Source organism: Semicossyphus pulcher, unplaced genomic scaffold, assembly GCF_022749685.1.
Source record: "Semicossyphus pulcher isolate SPU_LCO1_2020_fin unplaced genomic scaffold, fSemPul1.0.p SCAF_2, whole genome shotgun sequence".
NCBI lineage: Eukaryota > Metazoa > Chordata > Actinopteri > Labriformes > Labridae > Semicossyphus > Semicossyphus pulcher.
The window spans coordinates 18469668-18490973 of NW_027211693.1; positions in this window are offsets into that span (position 1 = coordinate 18469668).

Consider the following 21306-nt stretch of genomic DNA (forward strand, 5'->3'; position numbering starts at 1 on the left):
CGGCTCTGGCTGAGGCGCCGCACGAGCTGAGAGAGGGAGGAGGGACACTATGACAGCAATACAGCCACGGCCCATCAGAAGCTGCCTGTGGCCCCCTTGTGATTAAAGCAGCGAGAGGCAGAAGAAAGGGGACTGAGGGAGAGGAAGAATGGGAGAGATAGAGAGAGAGAGAGCTGAAGATACCATCATCTGTTGCTTGAAAAGAGGACAGATAAGTGTGGCCTAACATTCATTAGGTCTTCTACTCAATTAAACCAAAATTATTTCTTATCTTTTCCTCCCTCGCTAAACTGTCAGCGTATCAAAAGATTGAAACGTTGCTGCAAGCTTGATGGAGAAATAATATCATAAAGGAAAAACACCCTCCCTCTGTAAACAAGGCTGTGTTTGGGTGCATAAACTGGATAATATTTCTCTCACATTTAAGAAAAGATCGTGAGAAAGCATCTTCACAGTGATTACAAGGCGAGAGCGGAATTTAAATAGATGAGAATAAATGTAGTGGCACTAAATCAAAGCGGGAGGTAGCTGCTACTGTTTTTGGTATTCAGAAGATGGTGCTATTTGTTTGAGTATGCATTGTATTCATGAATCTGTTTATTTGCTCCCTGTGGCTTTCACAGCTGCCCTCTGTAGAAAGATTGTGTTTTATCAACACCGCTCGACACAGCCTGGAGTCGTTCTCACAAACATGTGCACATTCGATATTAATTTGTTCGAGTTTTCAGGAAAAAAAAATGCGCAAAATATGTTGACATCAATCCTATTCAGCTGAAATTGGGGCTCCTATTGTGTAAAAGCCATGCATATAAGGAAGTCATTTCTACACAAGAGGTAACCTCTATCACTGCTCCAAAGTGCGAATACTTCCACAACAAGCTTAACAAATAGTATTTTTAATTATTTATTTCAGCTGCTGCTTTCATAAGCCGTGCAAAATGCATACCGTCTAATTAAGAGAGGCTTGATCACCTTCTTCCCCTTAATTTACATTGTAGATCTGAGGTTTAAGATTTAATGATGTATTCTGTGTCACAGGAAGTTCAAAATAAAGTACCTGCTTTAAATCTGAAAGTCAAATAAAAGCTGTAATCGGAAGCTGAGTTTTATTGGCTGTGTGATCTTGTCTCGTTCTCCTGCCTCTTTGCGAAGGATGCGGGCAAGAGAGGGACTTCTGACGGTGGCAAAAAGAGGAAAAGAGTCGGGGTAATTTACGCTAATTTGAGCCGACTCGAACCTCAGAGCCTATTCCACATGAGACCTCGAGAGCACTTTGAGACAGTCAAAAAAAAAGTGTGCTGGTGTAGCCGGGAGAACAAGATCATTATTTCCATCGCACTTGTTCCATACACTTTAAGCCAGAGACAAGCCCAGAGGGAAGGGAATTGGCATTGATTTTTCTTTAGAAATTGATTTTTCTCTTCACTGACAACAGTGTGAAGGCTTCAAAAAAATATCAGCAGGAGTGAATATGAACAGCAGCAGTTCATGAAGTCCAAGAATCTCCAAATTCCAACTTCTCATCTGGCCATACACGGGGCTTTAAAGGGCACAATAAGATGCGCCTTTTGGAAGTTTGAACTTAACAGAAAAGTATGAAATGGCTGTTTAATACATTTCTGAACTCTCACAGAAAGTGCTAGATATCGTGGAAGTCAAGGCTTTTTGAGCTACTTTTGACTGGAGCTGCAACTTAAACAGTTGAAACACTAAACGTTTTTTAAATCGTTGAAATAAAAACGTGAGAGAGCCCACACATGAGGACAAATAATTATAGATGTAACAGTTCTGTTCCTATAGTGTGTGTAGAGCGACGATGTGACCAAAACAGAACACTAACAGATTCCATCACCAACAACCAGACTCACAAAGACTCTTGCAGTCAAACGAGACTTTAGAGTAAACAAACATTGCGGACGACGGGCAGGAAGAATTGGCGATGAAAACAAAAACTATGGATGAAGTGGTGGAGACTGCGTGAACATGGGATGAACACGTTATGCTTGACCTTTGCTTTTGCAGCCATTGCTGTGGTTGTTGTGCTTCCTTCTTCAGTCAGTTTGCTGTTGCTACCACGTGACAAACCACAGAGTGCATCCTCAGCTATCCTGCGTGTTTACCCCACACACAACAGGAGATCGGATCGTACATTTTTATTCACGATTTGAAAGTGGTGCGGCCACGACGTTCTTCCGATCAGATCAGGGAAAGTAAAATCACTCTTAACATACCTCACGCCACAGGAAAATCTGGCAAGATAATCTTTAGAAAATCAGAAAATCGTGACTTTGCTTACCTTGTAAAATCGGCCTGATTATCTTGTAGTGTGTACCCAGCTTTAAACACAGTGTTCAAGCCACAAGGCCTCAAAGTTGCATTACTAATTGTACACATTTAAAATGTCACCTTTTCCCTTAAAGACTCCCTCCAGTGCAGATCAAGTGTTTAACTTGTAAACATCTCCATGTGGTGTTTCTCACGTGCAACAAGACATATCAGGGACAACATCAGCAGTCATCTCCACGGCTGGGCCTGTCTGCTTTTAAACTGCAGAGTACCAAGGACAGGCTGAACAACACGTTTTCAGATTGGCAGGTTTGAGACGTCACAAACCTAAGGAGCCAATCCCGTTAATGGACGGGGAGATGCTGTGCATATCATTATGTGTAATCTATGGCAACCACTTCGGCGATGTGCGAGCCAGCTGTAACCGTTATTGTAAATTTTGCTAAATCACTACTGACTGCTAACGTTAATGTTACTACTACTAATGACTACATTTCAAGCTACTTAAGTTTCAACAAGTTGCCACTAAATTTGCATAGTGGGTGGGGCCTATGCTGATTCAGGAATTTTTAATGAGGGAGGAGGAGGTGATGCCTTGGGAGGATTCTGCAGAAAAAAACATGTGAGACACAATTTAATATTTCAAGCAGAGCATTGTATATGTCTTAACACATGACTGGAGCTGGTCTTTAACAATGGAGTTGCAGGTTTAAGCATCAAATTTAAATGTAGGCTCTGAGCCAGTTTCTTTCTGTACAAGCCATTTTGTAAGCTGCATTCGGTAATCAACCGCAGTAAAACTGTTGTTACAAAGTTAGACAATTACTCCGCCACCTACCACAACCTTGATACAGAATTCAGTGACAGGCTGTGTAATTGGCAAACAGTTTTTTAAGTTGAAAGTAATCAAGCTGCCGTTTTCTTCCTCAACACGGCGCTGATCAAGTACAGGAATAAAAATGTTCAAGTGCAGATTTAGACCTAATTCTTCCACTACTTACAAGCAAACATTTGCTAAGATAATGAATGAAACAAGGTCTGCATCTGCTTCACAGTAGCAGCTCATTCTCCCAGAAAGGGTTTTAATTTGAAGGAGTGAAAAGAAGTTTGTATTAGCAGCATCGGAACATCACAAACATGCTAATACCTGCACCTGTCTGCTCGCGTTCTCTCTTCCAGCTGCTGCTGTTTGTCTTGTATTTTAAACTGTATTTTGTTATATAATGGCTGCGATACAACAAGTCATTGTTCTCTCTTCCATCTGCCTGTTTTTCCAGCAGGAAAACACTGTCGCAAGTTGGTAAAGCAGAAGTGGAAGGCAGATTGAGGGAGAGATGGTTGTAAATCGCTACAGTTCATTGGAATACAACAGCTGCAATATGTTGCTCGGCAGAAATACATTATGTCGACAATTCAGGAGTTCTTCTTTACGTAGCAGTGTTCCCTAAAGCTCTGCAGGTATTTACCCTGACTAAAAACATAAAGCCCCGACCTCTCCTGATCCCTTCACACTCACTTCTACACACTTCCTCTTGCATACGTTTGTCTCTCGTGTTCACACTTAATGGAAGCCGGTCAATAATTGTTACAATGCACGTATGGTAGAGGGCATGCAGAGTTCACATCACACATCATGTCTCAGTTTATATGTCAGCTGACTGTGTCGACAGTGATTAGTAAGGCCTGTTTCTTGGACTGACATCCGCCATACAAGGTCATGTAAATATGCACCATATTAATGTAATTATGCAAAAACCATCGGGTGCAAAAAGCTGTCCACAACTGACATATCCCATTCAATTAGAGGGTACACTGATGTAACCGATGTACTTATACTTCTGAGTGAGTGACACACATTCTCCACAACAGATTTCATCGCTGTGAGCCAATTTGATACACGTCCAATTTGGCAGTGAAAGAGCACGTATGGAGTGACATGCTGCAAAAAAATACAGAGTGTCTGAGAAAGCGTGGGATTAGTTGGTCCTTTCTCCGCTACTGTTCTTAATATATCCGTCAGTGTGCAGGGGACGTAATTATTCCTGAAAGGTGGAACAAGGAAGTGGCTTTTACGCTTGCAAAAAGCATCCCTCAGAATGATGACCGAAGGAAGTGAGATCAGAAGCAATTAACTACTGCGGGAGGAAAGTCACAGGGCTCTAAATCTTATTGCAACGCAGCACTTGGGTCTGTGTTGTTGTTAATTACCAGAGTAGCTCTCACAAGTGAAAGAAAAATATTTTTCCTATTGAATTCTTATTGCATACATGCAGATTTACACAGCAGATTGTTTTTCTGATCCCAGACTTCATAAATTGTTGAACTCCGGTGGCGACTTCTGATCCCGTTGAAGTTTTCTGGGGTTTGAAAAATGCTGCTTTAAACTGTGTTAAAGTTCATCCCCGCTAACCTCTCAGATGGAACGCTTTCAGGACTGCTGTTGTAGCCCTGATACCCTCTGCGGTTTAGATTGACAAGCGTTAAATAGCTTAGCGGCGGCTCCTATATGCTCTATTATCACAAGAGGACATATCGACTGTTCCTGTTTAATGCATCAAGACTCCTCCTGTAGCACCCTGTCTCTGGCCTTCATCTATGATTCATTTTTATTACCCATCATTCCCGGGACACTGGCCCCCTGAGGCTTCTACATGGCACGTGCAGGCGGAGCGGAAGTTAGCTGACACCTAATCTGCTCAATGGTGGAGCGGTGTTATTTATTGGAACTCTCAGTGAATCCTGATTCATTGACAAATGGGGCTGCGAGGAGATCAAGCATTCAGTGTACGTACACAAAACACATAATGTGGTGAAAGCAAGGTTACTGGGCAGGCTCTGTTCACGTCTTATATTGAAAAATAAAATGAAATAAAAATTCATAGCACCCCCCCTCCTCTCTCCTCTCCTGTGAATATGTCAGAGCAAGTCAAAGCCCAGCTACCGAACCCTTCTGTATTTCTCAGATTACTTTAAACAAAATCACTTTGACCAACATGCAGTGATTCTCTATGCTGACAACTCCCCTGCAGATAATTTCCCTGTGTGCCTCTGTGTACATATTCCCTTTTCCTCGCTCCTCTATCAAATTTAATCAGTCTCAGTTTTCGTTCGCAAGCCGCCGCGGCGTGGCCGGTAAAAATGCAACACGACTGACAACAGCAGAACTCTATTAATTCCTCAACCACCGTGGCTGCAGGTCCTTTGTAATATTTGTCCTGAAAGGGGGACTCAGTATGTAAATTATGTGGAATACGTTTCAGAATATCAACAGTTAGAGATGCTTTGGAGCCTCGTTATCTATACTATACTGTATATGTGTAGCTTTGTGTATGCAAAACCAGATATTCAGTAGTGACTAACGGTATCTTTCCATCCTCATTATTTCATCTATGTTCACTTATTGACCACTTTATTAGGTACACTGTGCTACTGCTAGGTTCACATCCTTTTGCCCTCAGAGCTGATTTTCTGTGGCATAGATTCAACAAGGTGCTGGAGACATGCCTCGGAGACTTTGGTCGACGTTGGCCCACAAAGATTTGGGGGATGGACATGGCCAACAACATCCATCCATCCATTTGCTGGAGCCTATCCCAGCTGTCATTGGGCAAGAGGTGGGGTGCAACCTGGACTGGTTGCCAGTCAGTCACAGGGCTTACTGGTCAGCAACAATGCTCAGCTTAGCTAGGTTTTTTAACAATGTTCATTTGATACCAAAGGGCCCACAGTGTGCCCAGAAAATATCCCTGACATGGCGGCTGTGTCTCAGCGGTAGAGTCGGTCGTCTCTCAATCAGTATGTTGGAGGTTCGATCCCCAGCTCCCTCAGTCTGCATGTTGAAGAGTCCTTGGGCAAGACACTGAACCCCAAACTGCTCCCGGTGTGATTAGTACTGACGTCCAGTTACATAGCTGCCTCTGCCATCAGTGTGTGAACATGTGTGTGAAAGGGTGAATGTGACATGTAGTGTAAAAGCACTTTGAGTGGTAGCAAGACTAGAAAAGCGCTATATAAGTGCAGTCCATTTACCGTTGACGTTATAGCATCACCCCCTGCCTAAGCGCTGATACAAGGCAGGTTGAGTCAGAGAGGTTAGCGAGGGTACTGTACACATGCATGCTAACACATGAATTCCCCTTGCATTCGTCCTATGCCCGACCATGTATGGATGCCTGCTGCAGGAAATACATCATTGTGTTTGTTGGACAAAAGTGATCAAAAATCATGATGCACAAATAAACATGGACGTTTTACAAGTGCTTTACTAGAAACGGGATTTATTTCAATTTCAATTTCACCTACGCCTGTGTACAGAAAAAAAGTGGCACCAAAATTGCGACACTTTTTTTTAGCACTCTCTACATTTCCTTAATGAGACTTTCTCGAGTGCATTATGTCTTTCCTTCTCTCAAAGCTGAATAAACTTTCACTATACAGTGAATACAACAAAGGGTGTTAGGTTGCCTTTAGTCGTCGTACTATAACAACAGCCTGCACCCTGAATGACATATTAATTCATTATTCCATTCAAAGGCACCTTAATTAATTAGACATGGTCAGGCATTTGGTCAATGAATGGCCACTGACTGCCAGCCAATCTCCAAACCACACTATGCTGGTTTTAACTCCATAATTAAAGAAAAAGAACTCCTTTTAAAGCCTCCAGCCTCCCTCCCTCCCACTCTCTCAGCACAATTATAAAGAAAAATACAGCTTATACTCTGACATTTGCTGACTTACAAACTACCACTAATTTGTTTAGTTGTTGTGGTATTTATTCCAAGACCCATTATCAGCCCTTCAATGAGTTTATTGATTCATTGAGAGTTGTTGCAGTCATTTTCTCTAATGGATACGCACCAGACTGAAATAACAAAAGGAAACAGATCATCCTTTTTCGCTGGGTGCAGAGCTGGCGATATTTTGACTGAGGACCATTTGGATTAATGTTTGCTGGTATGATGCATGTACTGTATGTACAGTATTTCCTGGGCTGAGTGCATGTTAGGCCTGGATTCAGTAGATGGATTTTACAATCAGCATTTCTTTTTTTGGATCGGCCGTTATGAGAACGAGGGCGTCTCTTGATGTAAATAATCATGCTTCACAATAAAAGCAGTGCATTAGTTTCCCTAAACCCAACGTCGATGCTCCTGTTTGCTCACTCACTCACTCACAAAACAAAGCCTCCTGGAGCTAAAAGGTGTTCAAAAGTAATTGAAGTATGGAAGCATCCCCCTCAAAGTCACCCATCAAGGACACACAAGTTTATTTCACGTCTCTAATAGTGGCTCCGAGCCCTCACCGTAGACCAGAAAGGGCACATACCTGGAGGATACCGTTGTCTAGAGTGTTTCAGGCCTGTCAGCTTTTGACAGCAGCAACAATGAAAACCAACCAGGAATGTGCGCAGGGTGAAAAGAGCCCGAGCAGGTTTATATCATCACTCTATCTTCTTCCAGAGGACAGAAAGGAGGGATGTTGTCTCCTGCCAGGTGGCTTCTTGCACCTTTCATCGTTGGATTAATAAGTAATCTGTGAAAATGTGGCGTTATTGTAAAGGCTTTCAGGCCGCCTCTGGCTGCGATGCTGCAGACGCATTGGCAACCTATCTGTTTAAAAATGAATATGTTAAAGAACAGGAGTTCCATTAGCTACCCTTTTGCATTTCCATTCCACCTTGTTCTCTGGCCTCATGCACTCAGGCTAAGTGTGGTGCACACTCAGAAGTACAGGAACACCGAAATCTGTGGAAGACTATTCGACTCTTTGGACGAGTTCAGGAAGCTAAAGTAGCAGGAAAAAGGAAACGAGTCAACTTTCCACTATAAATCAGTCCCTACAGAAAGTTGAGATTGCAGCAATTGATGCAAATTCGACAAGTTCCTGTGTATTCTGCACGACCTGTTGTCCAGTCACCACCACGTTTCAGAAATATGTGTCTTTTCTGAGACTCAACACAGCGAATCTATAAGAACAAGCCAATCTCTATGTCTTCTTCTGATTATGTATCCTTTATCCCAGGTCATCTCAGCCAATCCATGACGCCTCGGGTGCATCTTTCAACCAATCAGGGTCTGTGTTCCTAACTTTCCACCAACCAGAGGCCTTGTTACTGATCTGAAATAGTAATTGTTCAGCAAGATAGTAATTCCCAAGTCTCTTATGAATGGTTTTATACCAGTGCAGCACCTGAAATAACAAATGTGTTTCAAAATTAAAGCATTGCAACATCGCACCTTGCATTGCAACTTCGTATAAAGCTGCTGCGAAATCATGTATTTCAGTCGCACAATCACAGAAAAAGCCTTCAAAATCCTGGAAGGACGGATGAATGGTTGTTCATTTATAGCAATCTTTTAAACAAGCCAAATATCAGTGACAGTTAAAGAGAATTAATTGCTTATTTAAAAGACATTGAAATACTAAAACATGCCATTTTGTCTATTGTCCGTGTAAAACAGGGCCTGTCAAGTGACTTTCAACAGTGAGCGTTTTGCTGCAGCCCAGTAACTGACTGTTTTGACTGATATAAATATCAAGCTTATGTTCTCTGATAGGAATGATGTGCATTAAGCGGTGTGAAAAGCCGCTAACAATAGGGTTCTGTCAAGCAAACAAGAATAGAAATGTCACTCCTGTCAGAGAAGGATACTGACCAAAGTTCTCGCTCCGTCTCTCGCTGGCTGCCGCTCTCCGTCTCCCTCTTGACAGAAACTCGCTTTGACGATTTGAAAGGAAGACTCTGTTTCTTCCATTATTCAAATATCTCAGAGCTTGATATTAGTGCGAGACCCAGACACCCCCCCTTATGTCAGCGGTGGCCCGGCCTGCACGTGGAAAAGAGGGCGCCCGGAATGCACTGAAACATTTATGCTGGGTTATTTCTACTTCAAGGAATTTTTCCTTTTATTACTTTATTTCTGATGCAACATTGTGCAAATTCATCTGGCTGAATTATTCATTAATTGAAATAAAGCCACTGAGCGTAGATCAGTATGGGCTTCATGGCACCACCTTAAACATTCATGGCACAGTATCTTATGTGATTGTGTATTCTGCATTTTAAGGAAAATGCCTGTGAACACGGAGCTGCTGACATTAAGGGAAACATTAAGAAGTGGGAAATAAGTCAGGGGTAATTCATGAAATTGTATTATTATTATTTCAGAATGCTAAGTGGGAGCATGCAGAGAGGCATCATGGTGTATTGTAACTTATATTACACCACTGCTTTTTGGGGAGTAATAAAGAAACATGATTAGTCCTGCCCTGGAGAGCTGACTTGGAGTTTTGCCTAATTCTCCAGCATGCTCGCTGTGCGCGGTTATCACCTCAGGGATGATTGCAAATGTTTCCTTTTTCTCTTCCGGCATCACAAATCACTTAGGCTGTAAATTAATAGCACAACAGATAGTTGATAGAAAATAAGAGTGCCGCTAATATTTTGCATATTCATTTTCAAAGTAATTTAATTTCTGAAAGTCAAAATCAGTACACGTTGGAAATAGGACAATTATCTCAACACCATCTGTGTTCAAAATGATACATTGTAAGCACATGGCGTGTTTTCTGTTCTGAGTATGTAAGACTTTTATAGTTGGTATGGAAACAACAAAGTAATAGCCAATGATGAAAGCCGTCAAACCTTATTGGAGGTGAACAAATTGAGTTTAACGCTGTGAAAGTTTTAATAAACATTCGTCTTTACAGCCATATAAATACTGCTGATCTACTTCAGACAGAACACTCCGCTCTTTCTGATTTCTGCGTGTTTCCATCTTTAACATCCAACATCCACCTGTGAGCTATGTTTTGGCTCATACAAAGACAAACGATCAGGAAGGCCTTTTTGATGTGCTGTTGATTTGGGGCATTTAGTACGGTGGCCGACAAGGGGCAAATGTGACGCATTTGTTTTCTGGATTAGTGTTTTCTGACTTTAGGTGTTTGCAGCATATTTGATTATGAAATTGTTTCAGCTTTTTGCTGCACTTTTGTTTTTTTTGCCTTTGCAGCACGTTACTATTGTATCGTAAAAAATGGAATGTAAGTCGCCCCGGAATAGAGTCGCAGTCTGTTTTGGGGAGTATCCCAAAACGGGAAATAAAGGTTTTCTATTTATTAATAAAAACAAGTTATTTCAAAAATTACAATGTATTTTCATTTGAAAAAAATTCAAAACACACAAATTATAGCCCACCATCTGTTTTCGCCATATCGAGTTTGCAATCGAGCTAGCTACTGGTGCGGTAGTTAAGCTCAGCCTATGGTAACGCAGATTGTTGTGAGGATGGCGGCTTCACTGGCGATCATGACAGTGCGTATCTGTGAGGAAGCTTTAGCTACATTAGAGCACCATCTCTCTCTGCATTTAATACAAGTATATTGGTCGCACCAGTATAAAGGACGCAGACCACTTTTAAGATGAAAAAACATGTATTAAATTTGCGTCTTATACACCTTTTGCACGTGCTTTTTTAATTGAATTCTGAATTTGCAGCTCGTTCCTCCTGATAGAAAACCTTTGGGATGTTGCCGTGCGTTTGACCTCGTAGGTCACCGTAATTTACCTGCAGGACTCGCCTCTTCATGTGCAAATGTTCCACCAAAACATGTTCCTTCACAACACTGATTTTCAAACGCTCTGTCGCTGCATCATCGGCTAAGCCTCGCCAAAGATGATCGCGATTGGTCAAAAGAAATACAGACAAAAGTGAGTTATTTTTTTACCTCTTTGTGTGGTTAAACTGGACCATTCTAAAACACTGGCACAGTGCTACAACAAAATGTGGAGAAAAATCCGTCTTTTAGAGACTAACATAAGCTGTATTTCACTCTCTAAACTACATCATCAAATCCCCTAAAGCATTCATTAGATTACTAAGTGAAAATCACTGTTATTTTCCCAAGTAATTCTGTAATGCTTGCGGCATTGGCTTTGACAGACACAGGCCCCGCCCCTCTTGGCATTAGCTCTGCACTGTCACTTCCTTATCTCTCACAGTTTTCATCATGCAAACGCACACAGAGAAACACCATGCCTGTGCTTTGAATGCACCAGTAGGCGAGGATAAGCTATGGTTTCAGTCACACATATCTAATGCTTGAAACAGCAACAGCAACAAAGGCTTGCAACATCCAGTTTTCAGCCTTCAAACAGGGATTTGACATGAAAGAGAGAGAGGGATGGAGAGAGGGAGAAACAGGGAGACAGAGGGATAATTCTGTTTTATCTTAAGAAATGTCCAATGAAAAAGATATGAAGATATCTCCATCTGTAATATTAAGCTTGATAAGTCTGCATGTGGACAAAGGGACATGTTGCATTATCATTTATGTCTGTCTGTTTGCGGTGAGGCTGCTTGTTAAAGTCTTGTTAATGTCATTTAAAATACAAAAAGTACTTTTTTTTTTGTTTGTGCCGCGTATTAAAAATGTATATACTAATAAAAATTGCTACACAACATTTATTAGGTTGAATTTGTGCTTTAATGTCACTTTCAGATCATTAAAAACTAACTAAAGGCCTGTAACTTTAAAACACTATCAATAGCAGTAATAGGAATAGTAGCCTTTTGTGAGAGATCATTATTAATGCCGACAAATCTCAAATGACCCTGGGTGCAAAGAGCCTAATGGAGCAAAGTGCCAGTGCTTGATGATGATGATGATAACTTCAGAATTGAGCTAAAACTGGCATTAAAAATTAACTGACTTACACATCTTTCACATTAGCTCCAGTCTCAGAACATTACCATAGTGATTTAAAGTGTGATGGCGGAGTGCAGCTTGCAGTTCCTGACCCCTTTGCACATCCGAGTGTCAAGCCATCAGCTCACATCATTCTGCCTGATCTCCAGTTCATTTCAGGGAGATTAGCGGCAGATCTAATAAAGCTTGTTGCCTGTGAGGTCAGTTAACTGTCTGACCATGCACAAGCGACACATTCGCAGTCATCGCTTCCAAGTTGCAGAATGAAGACAAAGTATGCTAGCTAAAGACACCTACAGCGCGCTTGAACAGTTTAATCAAGTATCTTTGATAGCTTCATGTCAAACTAACGGTTAAAGGAGCATACTTATATTCATTATAGGGTCCTTAATAGTGTCTTTTAGAGTGACTAATCCATGTCAAAAAGTCCTATATGGCTTCTGTTTATGTGTGCTATCTCAGTTTGTGATATGGAACCTGAGAGAAAGTTACTGAAATATAATAAGCACTGGAATCCTTCTGTGTAACTTACGTATGTAGGCATGTAGTATTTTATATGTTCTTTCAAAGATTGTACTTAAAGACAGCCCGAAAATCCAGTGTTTAACCTTGTAAACATCTCCATGTGGTGTTCTTCATGTGCTACAAGATATATCAGGGACAACATAAGCAGTCATCTTCATGGCTGGGCCTGTCCTCTTTTAAACTGCAGTGTACCAAGGGCAGGCTGAACAACACGTTTTCAGATTGGCAGGTTTGAGACGTCACAAACCTAAGGAGCCAATCCCGTTAATGGACGGGGTAACGCTATGCATATCATTATGTGCAACCTATGGCAACCACTTCGGCGACGTGCGAGCCAGCTGTAACCGCCATAACGTTAACATTACTATTACTAATTACAACAAGTTGCCACTAAACGATGGCAGAGACGTGTTTTGTTTCAGCGATGGAGGGGGCGGTTGGAAATGTGCATAGTGGGCGGGGCCTATGCAGATTGGGGAATTTTTAATGGGGGAGAAGGAGGAGATGCCTCGGGAGGATTTTTACAAGGTAATTAAACGTATTCTGCTGAAAAGAGACACAATTTATTATTTAAGCAGAACATTTTATATGTCTTAAAGCATGACTGGAGCTGGTCTTTAAGGAAACCTTGCATCACATTTGGGAAAAACCTTAGCTTGGGATAGTTGGTGGTCCAGATATCTGCAGTTTTTTTTTTTTTTTTTTAAGATTACAAACTACTTTATAACAGCACAGAACCTGGAATATATGTTAAGTAAATAATTAAGCGATGCCTGAAAGCTACTTCAGGCCAGCAACTCGAGCCGCACTGATTTCACGCCTGACATGCGTCGCTCTCCACAGTCACCTGACAAACACTTCGTCCCAATTTGGACGGTCTATTTAAGCTGCAAGATGTCTGGTGTCTCCCTCCGCCCTGTCATTGCCACCGCTGCACCAGTACTGCGCTCATACAGTCAGCCACCACCCCAGCATCCACCTGCAGGCTCCGGCTAGGGGCCTTAAGATCTCATCGCTCCTCAGATTTCTGCATGTAAAACAAATCTGTGAGGAGTGATGATGTCGGAGCCGGGACGCCAAACACAAGCTGTGTTCTGCTGCTGCAATAAACATTTCAAAGTATTACAAAGTGAGCTGTGTGACTGAAGTTTATTGGTGCTTAATACGGGTGTAGGGAAGCTACACTGTATCAGTCTAGTGAGAATATGCTACGTTCGTTTACTTACATGCAATCTTTTATTGTTTTGATTGTTTTTTTAACTATTAAAGGTGTCATTAACATTTACCATGAACATGTAAAGGTTTATTCTGCACTCAGCTGTGTCTTCATTTTCCCGTCAGTATTCTTATAAGAAAACATACAGCCTTGAACAATGTCGCCCTCCCTACTTTAACCTCTGTGCTTGTGTTGTGCAACATATTTTCTTGGAAATCACACTACCTGGAAATTGATGGATGGGCTGCCAAAAAAAATAAAAAAGCATGGTTTCTTCAAAGTGTGAGTAATGTTAACCATAAAAAAGATTTGAATGGTCACACTCAAAATGTATCAAGCTTGACTTTTTCTTTCCGACCATCGAATTTAGAAATACCGTAAAGACGGGCAGATAATTCCTCCTTCATGTAAAGTAGGGCAAAGTGATTTCAGTCAGGATACAGAGCACCTACATAGTGAGAATAAATCCTACATTTTTAAAAAGGATTCCGGGAAAGAAAATTGCTTTTTAATGTCGGAAATGTGAGATTTAGTCCAGGCAGGCTGGAAAAAAGACATTTTAAATAAAGTATGACGTAATGGTTGCGGGGCTGCTCCGCTTCAGTGGCGAACGTCCATGTTTAAGGTCCATGCCAGAATTTGAAACACCTAGTGCCATAAATAATGACCCAACTGTCATAGTTTTTGTTTTTTGTATTTTTTCATCAGTACTGCTTTAAAATGTGTTAGAAAAGGTGCTTTGATGCCAAAGTTTTGAAAAATATATAGCAGCATCTTTTACTGTGATTTATTCTTATTTAAAATGTTTCAAAAATTTTAATTTATACTGCAATTTTCTTTATTTAGCTTCTTGAAATGACAGTATATAGAAGCTACACCACAGCTGCAGGTGCTTCGGTTCAAACCGACACTGCGGGGTCTCTCTCTCTCTCTCTCTCTCTCTCTCTCTCTCTCTCTCTCTCTCTCTCTCTCTCTCGCACCAGCTGCAGAAGAGCATGTCCACTAAACTTTTACATTTCCCCGTGACATGTGCTGCTCTCGATTCACAGGCAGGACCGCTTGTAATGGAGAGGTGAAAATTACGGCCAAAACAGCTGAGCCAAGGCCATCCCAGTTCCCTCTCTGCAGCCGCACTATTTGTATCGTTATCTGTACTGTAGCAGACCAGTTCTCCTTCACCCATGTCCCAGTTAGGCTACAATGAGCGCAGGCTGTAAGCCAAGTGAGCTGCTGTGTGGATATCCTGCATGCAGGAAGTTCCAAACATTGCTACTTCAGGGACCAATTTCCTTGTAATATAGTGGACAGGCTCATGTTGGGAGTCATGTTAACACAGGAGTACATATCTGTTGTAGCAGCAGAAAGGAGATGTCTCCTGCGTAGCTCTCTTTTCATCATCCTCTCCGGGGTTTGTGTACATGCTTTGGAGTGCTCTTGTCAAATCTTTGACTGTGTTCGTCATGGGTTCTCTGCTGTTTTTACTTTCCGAACAATATTTTATCGCAGTTTAAATATCGTCTGACTGCATCTACCAGTGTCACCGTTTGTCACTGTCATGTTAACATTTGGCTCCGTAAAAGGAGCCAGTTGCTTGAGCCCTTTGTTATGAAGTATCTTTTGTTGACTTTTGGGGTTTTGTCACAAATGTCACGGGCAAAAAAAAAAAAGATTTTATTGAGGAAATGAAAAAGTATTTTATTTTTTCAGAAGCTCTTCTGGGAAATATATAAAGAAAGGTTCACCTCAACATCAGTTTAAAGCCTCATTGAACCAATCAAATAACAAGAAAGCGTGGTGGAAGTCGTATAAAAGGGCCTGTTGTTCCTTCAGGTCTGTGTGACTCCCAGTCCAAGACTTGATGCTGAAATGAGCCACGGTTTAAGAAAGAAAACTGTCAAACAACATAAGGAAATATCTGAGCATGACAATCATCCAGTTGAATACAGAAATGCAATTATATTCAGATCTGCCTGTGCACAAATGATGGAGCAGTGTTAGAAGTTTTAATTTGCACATTAACAGAGTCAGTGGTTTTTTGCTCTTCAGCTGCAGCTTTGTTGCTTTCGGCAATATATATATATGTATATATATATATATATATGTATACATATATATATATATATATATAGTTAACATATTTGTTCTTGTCTTATATTCTTCTTTGTACTTAGTTTGTCTGACAGAGCTGTTCATGTATGCAAATGTCCCCATGCTGGACACAACGGCAATGTCATGTGAACCCTGGATTTACTGAACGAGCATCATGTGCTTAGTGCAATCACTTTTGTCAGGGTTACTGAAGCCAGATAACCAACATATATATCCTGGGTATATTGGTCTAGACTGTACTATATGTGATATTATTTAAATGACCCAGCTAAAGGCACCATGAGCAATGACTTGGCAATAGTGGCAGGAAATAATGACGTGGAGTGGACTCATAGGTGGAGCACCATCTGCCTCGACTGGGGCAGGTGAGTTCAGTTTACCCATGATGCGTTCAAGTGTTTAAAGTGTGTTAAATAAATACAATAAAAGCGATTTAAGTGATTAAAAAGGGGGTGAATGTGTTTCAAACACATACACATGTACATGCTCTGAGCCTGTCACACGACAGTGCAGACATTTGTGGAGGCATCTGTGTTTGGCTCTGTGTACATCGTATGCAGTGACAGGGGAGCTCCCCACACAAGCCCTCACAAGTTCAAATGGTGCTTTCAATCTATGAAAGCAAACTGGTGGGACAGATATGACATCACTTGTGACAGTTTGTATGAGTCCTAGAAGCTGTAAAGATACGAAAGAAAATTAGGGTTGGGGGGTCGAGGGGTCGGGGGGTCGGGGGTATTCTCCCCCAGAAGAAAAGAATTGTCATAGTGAATGAAGCCTTTTGTAGCGTTTTGAGATTACATTATGAAAAACAGGCCTCGCTTTGATAAACAAATGAGTGACAGTGAAAGAGAACACTCCCCCCCCCCTCACTTTTTCCCTCTTTACGTTTTGAAATTCTGTAGAATACATCGACCGAACAACAAGACAAGAATGGCAAAGTGTAGATTTGGATGGGTTTAAAGCAAAAACCTGTACAAACATAGACGTGCATGCTGTGACAAAACATCCAGCCCGGTTACCAAGTTACAGAATACACGGTATCAGCAGCACAACACACACACACACACACACACTCAGAGGAGGCCCATGCTTCCCTTACATTCAGTCCTTCAGCAAATTGACCTCACTTCTTGGAAACACTCGAGCAGATCTGTTAAAAACAACCTCTTCAATCGTTCCTCATATTTTGTTATATATTTAATATATTATATTTTTATGTAATGGGTAAGTCCTCCCATAATATAGATAATATTATTCGATTTTTGGTGTACATTATCATATTTATTTGCACCTTAAAGGATATGTAGATGAATACATGATTTCACCTTTTACACCTTCAATAGATTGGATGAGATCGGATATGATTGTTGAAGCATGTGACTAAATAGATTTGCATACTAATGAGAAAAGGCCTTCAGGAGCTCAAGTTTCCTACAGAACATACAGAATGAGAAGGTTTGGTTCATCGTATTTAATATGATGTCAGATCGGCTCTAAGCTCTGGATAAACAGTTTGTTTCTATAATCTTAACTCTTCATATTTCTGAGTTGGGCCTTGATGTTTATGAATTCTAAACATAATTCACTTAAAAAACATTATCTTCATTGTGTTTTGACCTGATTTGAGGCGCATATAATATTCATCTGAAATGTCCTGCAACATGCCTGTGTGACAGTCTGCCCAAGGTTGTTGCCCTTTAATTTGGCACAGACTGTCTAATCAGATCATGTGTTAGAAGATGGCTGTCGCCGATGTCACGCAAAGGACAGATAGGACACGGAGGTTGATGGACAATTTAGGGAAATAAATAAATATCAGAAGGGGAAAAAGAAAACAGTAAAGCTTTAATATAAAATGATGCATTGCAATTAAAATATATTTGAGGCATTTTGTCTGCGATTTCTTGTTGTGACGTCTTTGCAAGAGGTTCACGTCAGTGTAAATAAGGGAACACATTATGTCTCGATTTTAATAAGTCCCTAGTGTCATTGTTAGATGATGTTTAAGGACACATCATCTTGGTAAACAATCTAATTTCGTCACTACCTCTGCTGTTTGTGTCGATGGCTCTCAACGTGCAGCAACATCACATTCGTAAACTGATATTTTGTTTGTACTTTCATGTGGGAGAAGAAGGACGGCCTGTTAGAACATTTCACATCTTGAACTTGGAGCCGCCTCTCATCCAAAATCCTGCAGTTCTATCACATCAGCAGAGCGTATTACTATCATCTGAATCATTAAGCCAAATTAATGATGCATAATATTCAGTGTGCTGCTCCGTCCAAGGTTCTTTCTTGTGGAGGTTAAACTCCTCGAATACTGAGTGTGAGTGTGTGCGCGGGTGTGTGTATGCATTAAAAAGAGAAAAAAGTGGTCAAACCATGGATGGGGTTTATTAGATATTAACCCTAGGAAAGGGCTGATCTTAATTATATCTATCAAAGCAGTTCAAAGGACTTGTATTTTTTATCTTGCTTGCTTTTGCCTATAGCTAGTTTTCCTCACGCTCAGGACTTTTCCCCACTCAGTGACAGCGCGTGTACATCTCTCCCTCTTTATATCTGGTTACAGTTTAACTTTGACACATATGCTCAAGTGACCTCATTAGCAGTGCAGATTCACTAGTTATCAGAAGGACTGCCTTGTAAGAGATGTAGCGCCCAGCACACCCTCCCTTTGTACCATCAGCACTGTTAGCTTTGGAAATGCCCCTTTAGATTCATGTCTCCGTTTGCTTTGTGAGTCAAGGTCATGTCAATGATAGATTGGACGGAGCTCTTGTGCCTGAATTTAGCCCCTTTATCTCTTTAAATCACTGCCTTAAGGCTCCAAATTGAGAAAACAGCCAGGGTCTCATTTCCAAAACCATCTGAGCATAATAAGTATGAGCTGTCCAATGGCATTTATGTGTCTATCTGCTGGAGTGCAGAGATAGAGTGCAGGCAGCGCCAAGGACCCATTATTTCAGACCCCCACAGACTCAGGGAATTGCAAAGGTGCCTCTCTACATACCTCAGCACATTTTCATTTGCTGCATTATCATAAAACGTGTGTCTAAATCCATTTTTTACTCACATTCTATTATACGAAATTTCATGTATCTAAAAATGCCCAACGATATGTTCAATTGTGACATATAGTTCATATGCAATTTTTAAATGTGTGAATCATTTGCAGGGTTGAACATATAGATGTTATGATGCTGTGAATACAGTACAGTGGCTGGTAAAACAAATCATGCTCAGTCTTTACAAGCTAAACCTGACTGTGTGTTTTCTATGTGCTGTTTAATTTCATAACAGTTTAAAGCTGAAGTTATGAAACAGACTGAAATTTATTCTGATGCCTTTATTTGACCTACAAAAGCAAACCAGACCATCAGCGACAACACCGATTATTTCTATGTAGTTATTTTAATGCCTAAAACTGCTGGCGGGGGGTAGGTGTCGATTAACTGCACGCTGCCTTTGTTGACATTTTCCAGGCCACAAATTTAAAGTGAGTGATACAAATGACATGTGATGATGATTGTTTAAAACCACCACTTAAGCATGTGCAGGACAAAATCAGCAAAGAGCTTTGTCCACAGGGGGCGCCAAAATCCACACAAACCAAAGTTCCTCACAGGAGCTTTAAACTTTTCATTGGCAAAATGTGACTCTAAGCTGGTAGACTTCAGCAATGACTCAATAGATGGACGACGCGTCTCCACCTCCTGTCATTGTACAAAAATCCAGCCAAAATATCCCCCCAGACGGGCAAGCTGATCATCTTGCACATTTGGAGCCGGAGTCTGTGCAGTAGAGGCAGGCTGGTGGAGCCGGGTATTGATGTCCCGCCCCTTCTGCTACATGAAACACACATTTAAGGTACCAAAACATGGCAACAAGATCTCTCACAGAACAGCAGAACAGCTTCTGTGTTGGTCTGACGCAGATATTCACGGATATGTCTCTCGCTGTTTCTCTTCTACTATCCGGAACAGACCTGCTGCAGGAGCCAAATTCGTCAACAGAGCTGTCAATCAATCCATTTTTTTGTTCAAATCAAATTACAAAAATCAAATCAAACTAATTAAAACTAAATCATGTTTGAGAAAAATGTATTTGGCACGTATTTTGATCTTATAGTTTGACTCATGCCCCATCTGTTAACATGGAGGAGGCGGGCTTTGTGACCTATACTGCGGCCAGTCAGCAGGGGGCGCTAGCTGTCATCTTTCTCTACAGTCTAAGGTTGTCAGACTTTCTCTCTCTTCAATCTTCTGTTCACTCATAGTCGAAAAATATTACATATGACATATTGTATTATATAACAGTTTAAGTTTGTACTTCCCTTTTTTCTCTTTTACATAAATTTGCGACTTTCTGACATTTCCATCTCAGTGGAAACGTCTCCAGAACTTTGGCCTGTGGTCTTAGCTCTGTAAAAATGCATTTAATACACAATACCAAATGACGAGCTATGCAGATATAGAATGATTCTTAGCACCTTATTATACAGCACAACAGGTGTATCATCATTAAATATCAAATCTATGCTGACGTCAAAACTCGGTCTTTGCTCTATTTCAGAATAAAAGTGAGAGTCTCCTCATCTATTCCTGGTGAGTCTGGTCCTTTAGTCTCTTCGATCATAATCTACTGCGTGCGGCGGTTGTGAAATCTTTTTTCCATTAGCCCTGGATAGAGTGTGCTGCTGTTATAATACTAACAATCCCAGATATAATCTTGGATGTATTTTTTATCCCCTGACAAGTCATAATGCCTCCTTGAACATCAATTCAACTTTGGTTTTGGCTCCGTTTTTATTATGAGGAGAACTGCTATGTGGGTTACAAAGACATCATGTTATAAAACCGGATTCCTGATGCCTCGCGCATCATGAGAAACGGGTGTGTTAATGAGCACGATGTCGGCTGCAGCTCTCCAACAAAAAAGAAAAGTGACACGCTCACTTCTTTTTGGCTTCTGCAAGAGCCCGCGACCCGCTCTTTGTTTACCCCATCGCAGTACACGATTCCCAGCTCGCCTGGTCTCACACCACTGCCTTCTTCATGTTACTAATGACAGGCCTGGCCTAAGAGAGGGTACTTAACCAACAACTGGCATTTGGCACTGTTTTATCATTAGACACGCATGTCTCCAAAATGCAAGCTCCGAGGAACAGAATAATTATACAAACCAATTCTCGCTGTTGTTAATTAGTCTGATCCGAGCTCGGGTAGGAGTGTCACCAACGCAGGTTGGAAGATGCAACTTCCTGGTGGAGGTTGATGGAGAATCTCAGCATGCTACTAAGAAGCCGGTAAGTGCTTCTACATGCCCATATGCTTCCTGAAACTGTGTCTGACTCATCATTGTCAGAAGAGCTTTGCAGGTGCACGTCTGGCCTGCTCTCGTGTGGGCTTTGATGCCGTAAGGTTGGGGTTCGGATGGAGTGAAAATGC